This window comes from Dendrobates tinctorius, unplaced genomic scaffold (assembly GCF_039654945.1).
Source record: "Dendrobates tinctorius isolate UK_male_01 unplaced genomic scaffold, ASM3965494v1 ptg000046l, whole genome shotgun sequence".
Lineage (NCBI taxonomy): Eukaryota > Metazoa > Chordata > Amphibia > Anura > Dendrobatidae > Dendrobates > Dendrobates tinctorius.
In genome coordinates, this window is record NW_027361714.1 from 9,763,750 (window position 1) to 9,776,010 (window position 12,261).

The window sequence follows — 12,261 nt, forward strand, 5'->3', positions numbered from 1 at the left end:
ACTAACTACCTTGCCTGCCTCAAGATGTACACTGCTCAGCCATGACTCAGTTTGTCGCTTCAAGTACTCGGCCAGCACCTCGGCAGTGTGTCTGTCGCCCAAACACATCATCTGCAACACAGCCTGCTGACGCTTTCCACTAGCTGTTCGATAGGGGGACACCTCGTATGCAACAGTGGCAGCTGCAGATGGAGTGCTCGTACGACTGCGCTCCGTGGACGAGCTTTTGCTTCTGGAGGCGGAGGAGGAGGAGGAGGGTCGAACGCCTACAGCCAACTGTTTCCTATACCGTGGGCTAGGCAGCACTGTCCCACCACCGCTGTCCCCTGTGGACCCTGCATCCACCACATTAACCCAGTGCGCAGTGATGGACACGTAACGGCCATGGCCATGCCGACTGGACCATGCATCAGTTGTGAGGTGCACCTTTCCACTCACTGACTGCTTGAGTGCATGGACAATACGGTCTTTTACATGATGGTGGAGGGCTGGGATGGCTTTGCGAGAGAAGAAGTGGCGACTGGGTAGGTCATAGCGTGGTACTGCATAGGCCATGAGTTCGCGGAAAGCTGTGTTTTCCACCAACCGATAGGGCATCATCTCAAACGAGATTAGTTTGGCAATGTGGGCGTTCAAACCCAGTGTACGCGGATGAGAGACTGAGTACTTTCTTGACCTACTCATAGAGTCTGGGAGGGTGAGCTGGACTTGAGAGCTGCATATGGTGGAAGTAGCGGTGGACAGGGCGGACTGAGAGAGGGTTGATGATGGTGATGGAGTTGGTGTTCTTTCTGATGGCCTAGATTCAGTATTTCGTTGATATAACAGTGGGATTCCCTGACTGCTGTGGCCTTGCAACGACACCTCAACATTTGCTGCTGTGCTAACCGGTGGGCTAACAGTGGGGGAAACAATGTAGCGTTGCTGACTACCTTCTTTGTGATCAGTTGCACATGTGGCACTTGAGGTTTGGTGTTGTGTCCACGCTTGCAAGTGCATGGTGGTTAAATGTCTAAGCATGCAACTGGTATTCAAATTTTTCAGATTTTTCCCTCGGCTAAAGGTCTTTGCGCACTTCTTACAGATAACCTTGGCCTGATCATGAGGATTTTGTTCAAAAAAGTGCCACACTGCACTCTTCCTACTTTGGCAGACATTTTGCGGCCTAGCACGCTGTGATCTTTTGACCCTCTGGACAAGCTGTCCAGCAACTCTTTTGAATTTTGGAACCTGTCTTTGGAGTGCTCCGGGCCTGCCAGATAACAGCTGTTGCGATGTCGATGTCTGCTGTGGATGCTCCTCATCTGAGCTATTGGAAGCAGCACCCTCTTCCCCCAATGGATGCCAATCTGGGTCAACAACTGGGTCATCCATCACCTCCTCTTCAATGTCATGTGCACCTTCCTCTGTGTCACCGTGTATGGTGGTATAGTGTGCGGGAAGGGGCACCTGAGTCTCATCAGGGTCAGAATCTGGCGCTGTACACTGCGAGGACAATGTAGTGCTCTGAGTGAATGTACCAGCAGAATCTTCTATCAGCGGCTGTGCATCAGTGCACTCCATGTCAGATTCATCTTGGCCTGGGTAATTCACCATTTCACTTGATAATCCTGGCATGGTATGTGAAAACAGCTCCATGGAGTAATCAGTAGTATGGCCTGCGTCATCGTTCAATCTTGGTTGGGGTGAAGGACACAAGGAAAGGTGTGGTTCATGAACATGAGCCTCCATTGACGACTCAGTGCTTTTATTTTTTACAACTTCAGAAGAGGAGGTGATAGAGCTGGAGGCTGAGTCAGCAATGTAAGACAAAACTTTTTCCTGAAGCTCTGGCTTTAAACGCGGTTTGCCAACTCCTAGAAAACTAAGCCTTCGAGGCCTTGTGGAGCCAGACGATGACGCAGGCTCAACACCTCCTGCATTCGGTCCTATTTTGCTTTTGCCACTACCATCAGATCCACCACCAACACCATCATTACCAGCTGCCAACCCCCGCCCAATTCCACGGCCTCTTCCACCAGCCTTCCTCATTTTTGGTAGAAATGTAGACAAAATCCAACAAACTATATAGTAATGTAAAACAAGGTATAAGGTGTCTATAGGACAGGGGAGATTTTGAATTTCTGCACACACTAGTGGACACTGGACACTTTTGGATTGTGTGAGGCCCACTGAATATCAGAGCGCTATGTCACAGGCTCGATGGCACAGGTGTGAAAAAAGTGACTACAGGATAAGGGAGATTTTGAATTTCTGCAGACACTTGTGGACACTGGACACTTTTGGATTGTGTGAGGCCCACTGAATATCAGAGCGCTATGTCACAGGCTCGATGGCACAGATGTGAAAAAAGTGACTACAGGATAAGGGAGATTTTGAATTTCTGCAGACACTTGTGGACACTGGACACTTTTGGATTGTGTGAGGCCCACTGAATATCAGAGCGCTATGTCACAGGCTCGATGGCACAGGTGTGAAAAAAGTGACTACAGGATAAGGGAGATTTTGAATTTCTACAGACACTTGTGGACACTGAACACTTTTGGATTGTGTGAGGCCCACTGAATATCAGAGCCGCTATGTCACAGGCTCGATGGCACAGGTGTGAAAAAAGTGACTACAGGATAAGGGAGATTTTGAATTTCTGCAGACACTTGTGGACACTGGACACTTTTGGATTGTGTGAGGCCCACTGAATATCAGAGCGCTATGTCACAGGCTCAATGGCACAGGTGTGAAAAAAGTGACTACAGGATAAGGGAGATTTTGAATTTCTGCAGACACTTGTGGACACTGGACACTTTTGGATTGTGTGAGGCCCACTGAATATCAGAGCACTATGTCACAGGCTCGATGGCACAGGTGTGAAAAAAGTGACTACAGGATAAGGGAGATTTTGAATTTCTGCAGACACTTGTGGACACTGGACACTTTTGGATTGTGTGAGGCCCACTGAATATCAGAGCGCTATGTCACAGGCTCGATGGCACAGGTGTGAAAAAAGTGAATTGTAGAATTGGGCAGAATAGGAATCTCTCTAGAGTGTAGGTCTGTAAGAACGGAACAAGTCCTCCACTTATCCTTCCACAGTGACACACAGATAGCTTCACTGTGGCTGTGATAACAGCCGTTACACGGTACTGTGTGAGGAGCGTACACCGCTGTATGGTGTGAAAAAATGCACGCTCAGTACCTCAGCAGGACAAAAAAAAAAATTGGGATTGCTTTTAAAAAAGCAGTTTGCAGAGCTGTGGGGAAACAGCAATGCAGCTGTCAAGAAGTCTTAGAAGGCAGCCTAACAACCAACACCGCTGATCCACCACATTTTAGCCTCCCCTTGCACTGCACACACAGTGACTGGTGTGTTGTACAGGCAAAATTGCTAGCAGCAGAAGCAGTTTTTTTTTCTTCTTCCCTGCCTAACGCTCTCCCTAAAGAATCAGCAACCTCTCCCTACGCTAAGATCTGCAGAAGTAAGATGGCGGTCGGCGTTCACGCCCTTTTATAACCCCTGTGACGCCCACCAAAGCAAGCCAATCACTTGCATGCCCTTCTGAAAGATGGTGGTGACCCCTGCCTATGTCATCACGTTGCCCACAGTGTCCGTGGATCCTGATTGGCTGAAAAAGAGCGCAAAACAAACTTTTGAAACGCGACTTTGGCGCGTAAGTCGCCGACCTCGTGGCCGACCTCATCCTAGGGTCGGGTTTCGTTTCATGAAACCCGACTTTGCGAAAAGTCGGCGACTTTTGAAATTGTTCGACCCGTTTCGCTCAACTCTAGTTATATAGTGAAAAGATGCAAAAGGAAAAGCAGAGAGATGGAAATAAAAAGTAAGAGGAATGGTGAAAATACAGCTGCAAAACACATCCATGAATTTGAGCACAATGTTTTCTATCTGAGGCAGTATATAGGCGGAACAGTTAAGTATCAGGCTATTGCCACAGTCCTGACATTAGTAGATTTTAGTTGTATATCATTTATATAAATTTGTGATATCTTAACTTATTATTCACAACATTCTAACAAATTACATTCTATGTTAATATTTGAATTTATTGGTTTGTGGTTTTTGTAGCGCCAGGGTCTCTGCACTCAGCCTCCCGTCCCGGGAAAAGATGCCAATTCACCTCCGCTCTCCCACACTTCCTCCCTCCTCTCCAGCTGCTGATATCTGGGGTATGTTCACAGTATGCAGTCCCCGGGTGCTGAGCTTAGGACGTGCACATGCTCCCAATTTGTAAAAAAAAGGATGTTTGCAATCCTAAGGCCTCCCAGCCAATGGCTGGAAGGCAAGTACTATGTAAGGCACCTCCACCTGCACTAAGGTGCCTGTGCAATATTGTAGTTTTATGCTAAAATACTTGATAGTTCTCAGATCCCTATGCCCATAGTCCAGTTTACATGTCCTTTATATCAGCTGTGCCCACCTTCCTGCCTGTTTATCATCCATGCCCACCTGCCTGCCTATCAGCCATGCCTGCCTGCCTATCAGCTGTGTCTGCCTGCCTGTCTATCAACTGTGCCTGCCTGCCTATCAGCCATGCCCACCCACCTGCCTGTCTATCAGCCGTACCCATCTGCCTGCCTGTGTATCAACCATGTCCTCTTGCCTGTCTATCAGATTTGTCCACCTGCCTGTCTAGTCTAAAAGATGTGCCTGCCTGCCTATCAGCCATGTCCACCTGCGTGCCTGTATATCTGCCATGCCTGCCTGCCTGCACCTGGGTGCTAGTTGCTCAAACCGAGCAATTCCTAATAATCACATGGTTGTTTTGAGTAGGAAGAATAATGGGAGTCAATGGGAAAGCCAAGCTTTTTTTCTGGCAGACCCTACAAAGAAGTCTTAGGGCAGTGAAAATGTTCAAATGGATGGAAAAAGTGCTGAATGGAAGGAGAACAACATGGGGAAGACCCCTGGAAGCAGCTCTGGCTCCCAGATTGCAGATGAGAACAATGGTGTCACACTTTTACTCCACTTTAAGGAGTGACAATAAAACATTACAAATTAATGAGAAATTGCATTTTACAGGGAAAAAAAATAATTTTTTCCCCTGTATAATGACTTGTATATAAGGCAAAATTTTTTAAAAAAATATAATTTTAGTAAACCAAAATTGATTTTTTTTTAAAAAAATTAGGAAATTTCAGTTACACGGAGGTAGAAAACAGGAACACTGTCCCTTTAAATCTTTTGTTGTTTTATTATATTGCAGCATAAACCAACATGAAGGGAAAAGTAAAACACATCCCTTCAGGCAAAACACAAAAGCTGCAACAAAAAAAAATGCTGTAATACATTCCATACATTTGCAGGGAGCTGCCCGCTCTGGAGCAACACAGGTTCAGTCTTTCCTCCTCAGGACACAAACCACTGGAGATAATCCTATCTCCAGCCCTTCTGAGCCAAGACTGCCTCTGGAGCCCTGGACCACACCCTGGGGGAGGAGATAAGGTGGACATCCTTCCACCTGTCTATGGATGTCTACATAAAAGCCAGCCTACTACAACAAATTAGATAAGCCCTCCAGCACTTAGTGTGCTGGAGAAAAAACTCTGGGTTTTATATCACTGACACCATCAAGCGTAGTGAAACACATCTCCCCTCCAGTGCTTTAACAGTGATTTTGTCACATCAAGAAGATGCAATACCCTATTGGTGATACTGATAAATTTTGAAAAAGTTTCTGGAGGCTTATATAGCAACAAAATATACTCCAGGTCATGGATTAATCTATAGGTGATCATTATTACACTGGTAAATGTTTGAGATTTTTTTTAGGTATTCATAGCAACAAAATGTAGCAAAGAAGATGTAATACCCTATGGGTGAGCAATATAATATAATACCAATAGATTTTGAACAAATTTTTTTGAGGGTTATATACGAATGACATGTACCCACGAACATGTGATTCTGTATGGCTGAGAAATGTAACTCAACAAAATTTTTAAACATTTTTTAGTCTTATATATCACAAAAATGTACCCCAGAACATGGAACACAGCGTGGTCCATATATATGGATACACCTGGGTGGGCTGTTTATAAAGTTGGATCTAAACTGGACGACTTCCAAATGGCCGCCATGGTCACCACCCATCTTGAAAAGTTTTCCCCCTCACATATACTAATGTACCACAAATAGGAAGTTGATATCACCAACCATTCCCATTCTATTTAGGTGTATCCATATACATGGTCCACCCAGGTGTATCCATATAAATGGCCCACCCTGTAGTGTATGGATGTGAAGAAACAAGCTTAATTTTAAAAAGCTTTTTTATACTGATATATGCCACCAAAATGTAAAAGAAAGCTTGTAATACTGTATGGATGAGTAATCTAATAATGAACTATTTTTATCTGCTTTTTGTATGTTTTTCATACCACTGTAATGCAACAATAACTGTTAAATTGCATGAATGAATCATTGAAGTCATAAAAAATTTTGACCAAAAATATTTTGAATGTGTAGCTGACGCACTTTTACAGTCATAAAGGTTTTGCAGAAAGTCATCCATAGACCCCTGAAAGACAACAATTGGTGGGCCTCATTAAAATATTTAATATTGCAAACATTTCATGTGCTGCTGTCATATGGGGGTGTGGAAAGGTGTGTGTTTGCATTCCCTATGGACAGGCAAAAGCGTCTGCCCATTAAGACTCCTTGGCAGCACTGAAAACCTGCTCAAATAAGATGCTAGTGGCAGGGGAACAAAACAACTCCAAGGCATAGAGGGAAAGCTCATGCCAAGTATCCAGCTTTGAGACCCCATAGTTGAAAATCGCAGCGGAATTAGGGAGTACGCTAGTTTGGTAGGCCTAGTACTGTTTGACCAGCCACCTGCTCCTGTTCCTCCTCCCCCTTAGCCTCCACCTGCTCAAAGTTGCCCAATCCACACTGAGCAGATGAGATGAGGTTGGGCTGGCTACAATTAGGGATGAGCGAGCATGATCGTGGGTATTTTGTACTCGACGATAATGAAGTACTCGTGGTACTCGGACATTGTGAGTATTTCACTACTTGCCTCATACTATTCGGATCTGCCACCCAGCATTTGCCAATCACAGTAATGCCGCAGCCTTCTTGGTTGTGGGCGGCATTACTACGATTAGCTGGCCGCCCAACATCATACATGAGTCATAGGCTATGACTCATAGTCTATGAGTCATAGCCTGGCTTTATATAAGCCCAGCAGCTGCCATCTTCTGCACATTGCATGCAGAACACAGATAGTGTAGGGAGAGTGTGAGCAGCTGGTAAGGAGAGTTGTGTTTGTTTGTGCAAATCATCCAGAAATCCTCTGTAGAACCCAAAAGCTCTTTTCAGAGCTGAAAGTATAAGGTCAGGAACTGTGCAAATCATCCAGAAATCCTCTGTAAAACCCAAAAGCTCTATTCAGAGCTGAAAGTATAAGGTCAGGGACTGAGTAGTGACAGTTTTCCCAGCTATTTTTGGCATCTCATTTACCCCTGCAGGGCAGTTTTTTTGTGCTGTTGCGGTGCTGTGTTCACAGCGAATAGGACACATGGTACTGCACAGCTGACACGCAGCCAGCACCGCTGTCTTGTGTTGTTACCGGGGTGCGTAATCTCGCCTTAAACCTCAGGGCAATTTTTTAAGTGCAGCTGAGCAGAGGCCAGGGCACAGGCAACCAAAGCACAACCAGCATGCGGAAACACATGGCAGCCAAGCACCCTAGTCAGTGGGCTGAACAACAGGGTACCAAATCGGTGTCTGCAGGTCAAACCACTGCCATGTTGCCTGTGATACATCCTTCCCAATCTGCTGGGCAGGAAGCTGGTGATCATCATATCTCTTGCTCACAAGCTGCGGTTGCACAGACACAAGACACAACTAGCTCATCCTCTTTTTTTTATCCCAGGAAAATTGTCCGTGCCCCTGATGTATGAAAGGAGGTGTAAATACCAAGCCACGCACCCACAAGCACAAATACTGAACGCGCACATTGCCAAGTTGCTAGCCATGGAGATGTTGCCATTTAAGCTTGTGGGGACTCAGTCTTTCCGTGATCTGTTGCCTGTGGCTGCCCCACGATACTCGGTTCCCAGCCGACACTATTTTTCCCGGTGTGCTGTCCCTGCATTACACCAGCAGGTCTTAAATAATCTAAAGCGTGCTCTCACCAACGCCATAACTGGGAAGGTCCACCTTACAACAGACACGTGGACAGGTACTTGTGGCCAGGGATAATACATCACTGTCACGGCACACTGGCTCAACCTGGTGGAGGGTGGGACAAAGTCTCAAACTGGACCATCACAAATCCTACCCACGCCACAAATAGTGGGCCCAACCTCAATCAGGGTTTCCACCTCATCATATACATCCTGTCTCCCCTCTTCCTCCTCCTCTGGCTCGTCATTCTATGCTGCATTACCCTCCACGTTTCTCCCAAGTTGGGAGCTGTGCAGCAGCGCATCGGTAAAGCCTCAAGATGCTCTGCTGAAGCTAATCTGCTTAGGTGAAACACCACACACTGCAGCAGAGCTGTGGCAAGGACTAAAACAACAGACTGATCAGTGGCTCTCCCCACTGCAACTCCAACCTTGTCTGGTTGTCTGCAACAATGGGTGTAACCTGGTGGTGGCTTTAAAGCTCGGGAAGCTGGTACACTTTCCTTGCATGGCTCACGTGCTGAACCTAATGGTGCAGAAATTTATAAAAACATACCCTGACTTGCCGTACCTACTTGAGAAGGTGCGCCGTTTTTGTGCCCATTTCCACCATTCCTCAACTGCTGTTGCCGGTCTTGCAGCGCTTCAAAAGCAATTTAATTTGCCAAACCATCGACTCATTTGCGACCTGCCAACATGGTGGAACTCAAAATATGATATGTTGGCAAGGATAAGTGAGCAGCAGAGGGCACTTGCTGAATACCATGCCCGTCACACTAAGACACAGCCAAGACACATAACAACTGTCAAATGGATGTGGATCGCTGATATTTGTGAGGTGCTTGATAACTTTGAGTACTGCAGCAAGCTTGTGAGCAGTGATCAGGCTATTATCAGCGTAACCATCCCTATGCTATGTCTGCTGAAAAAAATCGCTGCAGAATAAAAAAATGGAATCTTCGTATCTGACTGTCTGTGCCAAGACCCTCGAATAATCCACATTTTCCATTGCAACCAAAACTGGTTGGCCGCCTTTCTAGACCCACGGTACATGTACAAATTTCCTTCGCTACTGTTGCAGTCACTAAGGGTTTCACAATGGAATCCTTCAAGAGGGCCATTGACGATCATTTGATGGCAACAGCACCCTCAGACACCACTGCTAGCAGAGGTACCAGCTCTGTGCAACAGCATGCATTAATTGGGAGAGACACGCCATGCAGGTCCAAAAAAGTGGTGGTAATATGTCCTCAAACTGGGCCATCTTCAATAAACCGGCTAATCAACAAGGACTAGCTGGACCAGTAACAATGTCAAGGAGGGAGAAGTTGAACAATATGGTCAGCGACTATCTAAGTGACCATACCTGTGTCCTTCCTGATGCTTCTGTTCTGTTTAATTACTGGGTATTCAAGCTGCATAGTTGGCCAGACCTCTCCTTATATGCCTTGGAGGTGCTGGCCTGCCCTGATGCTAATGTGATGTCAGAGCATGCTTTCAGTGCTGCTGGGGCAATCATCACAGATACACGCACACGGTTGACTACAGAGAATGCAGACAGGCTGACTGATAAAATTTAACAAGGACTGGATTTCGCAAAAGTATTTAAGCCCTCCAGATGACAGTATCCCAAACTAAAGTCACCTGAAATGTTATTTTTTTGCAAATGGTGATCACGTCCATCCCTTCCCATACAAGCCCTTTTCCTTCTTCTTACACATTTTCAAATCCTGCTTCTGACTCATGTACCTCATGGTCACTAAGCTAAAAACAATGTTCTGTTAATTAATATTTTCCATCGGAGGCACTTGTGATGAGAGTGAGACTCTTCTTCCTTCATCAATCATGGTATCATGCCCCTTGGGCAAATTTTTGGAGACACTATGGCTATGCCTTTGACACTGGGCTCTGCAACTACTATGCTTGTATCCCTAGCTTCATCTTAATTGTTTTGCTCTTCAGAGGGGGCCTTGCTTCCTTCATCAACTATGATACAGCCCCTTGGGCTAATTTTTGGTGAAATTATGGCTATGCCTGGACAATGGGCACTGCAACTACTGTGCTAGTAGTCCTAGCTTCAGAATTGTTTGGCTCTTCAGACCTGCCCTGCTTCCTTCATCAACCATGAGACAGCCACTAGGGCTAATGTTTTGAAGGCACTATGTCTATGCCTGCACATTGGGCACTGGAACTACCATGCTAGTAGTCTACTTTCATAATTGTCTGGCTCTTGAGGCCTCATTCCTTCATCAACCATGAGACAGCCTCTTGGGCTAGTGTTTTGAAGACACTATGCCTATGCCTACACATTGGGCAGTGGCAGTTCAACAACAAAGATAGTAGTCCAACGTTTATAATTGTGAATCCCTTGTGATGATTATGATGGGTGGCTTCTTCCTGCATTAACCATCACATAGCCCCTAGGGCAGAATGCTCTCCTTACACCAATTACACAGTTGTCAGAAGATCGCCTCCTTCATCACTCGCTCTTACGGCACTTCTGATATATCACTGGCACTACGTAAGTGGCGTACGAGTCCCAATCTGCTGGCAAAAAAAATGACAGAACTTCAAATAGTGTTTGTACATTCCAGTGAAGCAGTAGTGTAAAACCACTCATGCAGCCCGTGACCAGGTGCCCCCATGTTATATACATTTGTGTATAGCATACATTTTTTTTAACATTTACACATTTTTTAGCCTTTTTCTCAGCCCCCAGACCACTTTGTAGGGTCCAGCAGACAAATACTCGCATTTTCCATTGACTATCATTGTTCTCGCTACTCGTACCTAATACTCGAGTATTTTGGCACAAAATTTGGCCAAAAAATGTGAGCCCATTAGGCAGTCAGGTCAGGGACGCATTCAACAAGATCACCTTGATGTTGGTGAATGGGTTCACATTTTTTGGCCAAATTTTGTGCTAAGTATCTCATGTGTTAGCCTAAATTTCAAAAGCCATTACGCTTTTCACATTTCTTATATTTCACATTGACATGCCTTAGTGCAATTGAGTGCAACCATTTCTTCATTTTGCCATGTAAGCTGTTTTTTGGTATGCACTTGTTCAGACTAGTTCTAGATGTGCGGTCAGTTTTCTGTAATTTGTATGCTAGCTTTCTGACTGAGCACTCCGCCCTTCACCATGCTGTGATTATATTTCCATCCAATCACATTTGGTTCCGACCTTCCTATATAAATAGGCTTTACCAAGTTATTAGACAGAGACATACCTCCCAACTTTTGAAGAAGGGAAAGAGGGACAGCGCGCCTCGGCAAAATTTAGGCCCGACCACACCCATTTCACAACTGTTCACACCCATGTCCATGCCCCAACCGCACCCATTTAGCACTGCTGATCACACTGACTGGTACCGAGGGCACAATTGCTAGCATTATGGGTACAGTGGCTGGTACTGTTAGCACACTGACTGGTACTGAGGAAAAGAAAGAAAGAGAACAGAGAGAGAAAGAGAAAAAAGAAAACAGAGAGAAAGAACAGAGAGGGAAAGAAAGAAGGGGAAAAAATGAACAGTGAGAAAGAAAGAGGGAAAAAAAGAGGGGAAAGAAGGAAGAAAGAGAGAGAAAGAGAGAGAAAGAAAGAAAATAGAGAGAAAAAAGAAAGAGCAAACAGAAAAAAGAACAGAGAGAGAGAAAGAAAGAGAAAGAAAGAACAGAGAGAAAGATGGGAAAGAAACAGAACAGAGAGAGAAAGAAAGAACAGAGAAATAGAAAGGAAGAACAGAGAGAGAAAGAACAGAGAGAGAAAGAACAGAGAGAAAGAGAAAGAAAGAGGGGAAAGAAAGACCAGAGAGAGAGAGAAAGAAAGAGAACAGAGAGAGAAAGAAAGAGGGGAAAGAAAGAGCACAGAGAGAGAAAGAGGGGAAAGAAAGAGAACATAGAGAGAAAGAACAGAGAGAAAGAAATGAAGAACAGAGAGAGAAAGAAAGAAGAAAGAAAAAGAAAGAAAGATGAAAGAGAAAGAAAGATTAGATAGAGAAAGAAAGAACAGAGCAAAAGAAAGAACAGAGAGAAAGAGAAAGAAAGAGGGGAAAGAAAGAACAGAGAGAGAGAGAAAGAAAGAAAGAATAGAGAGAAAGAATGAGGGGACAGAGAAAA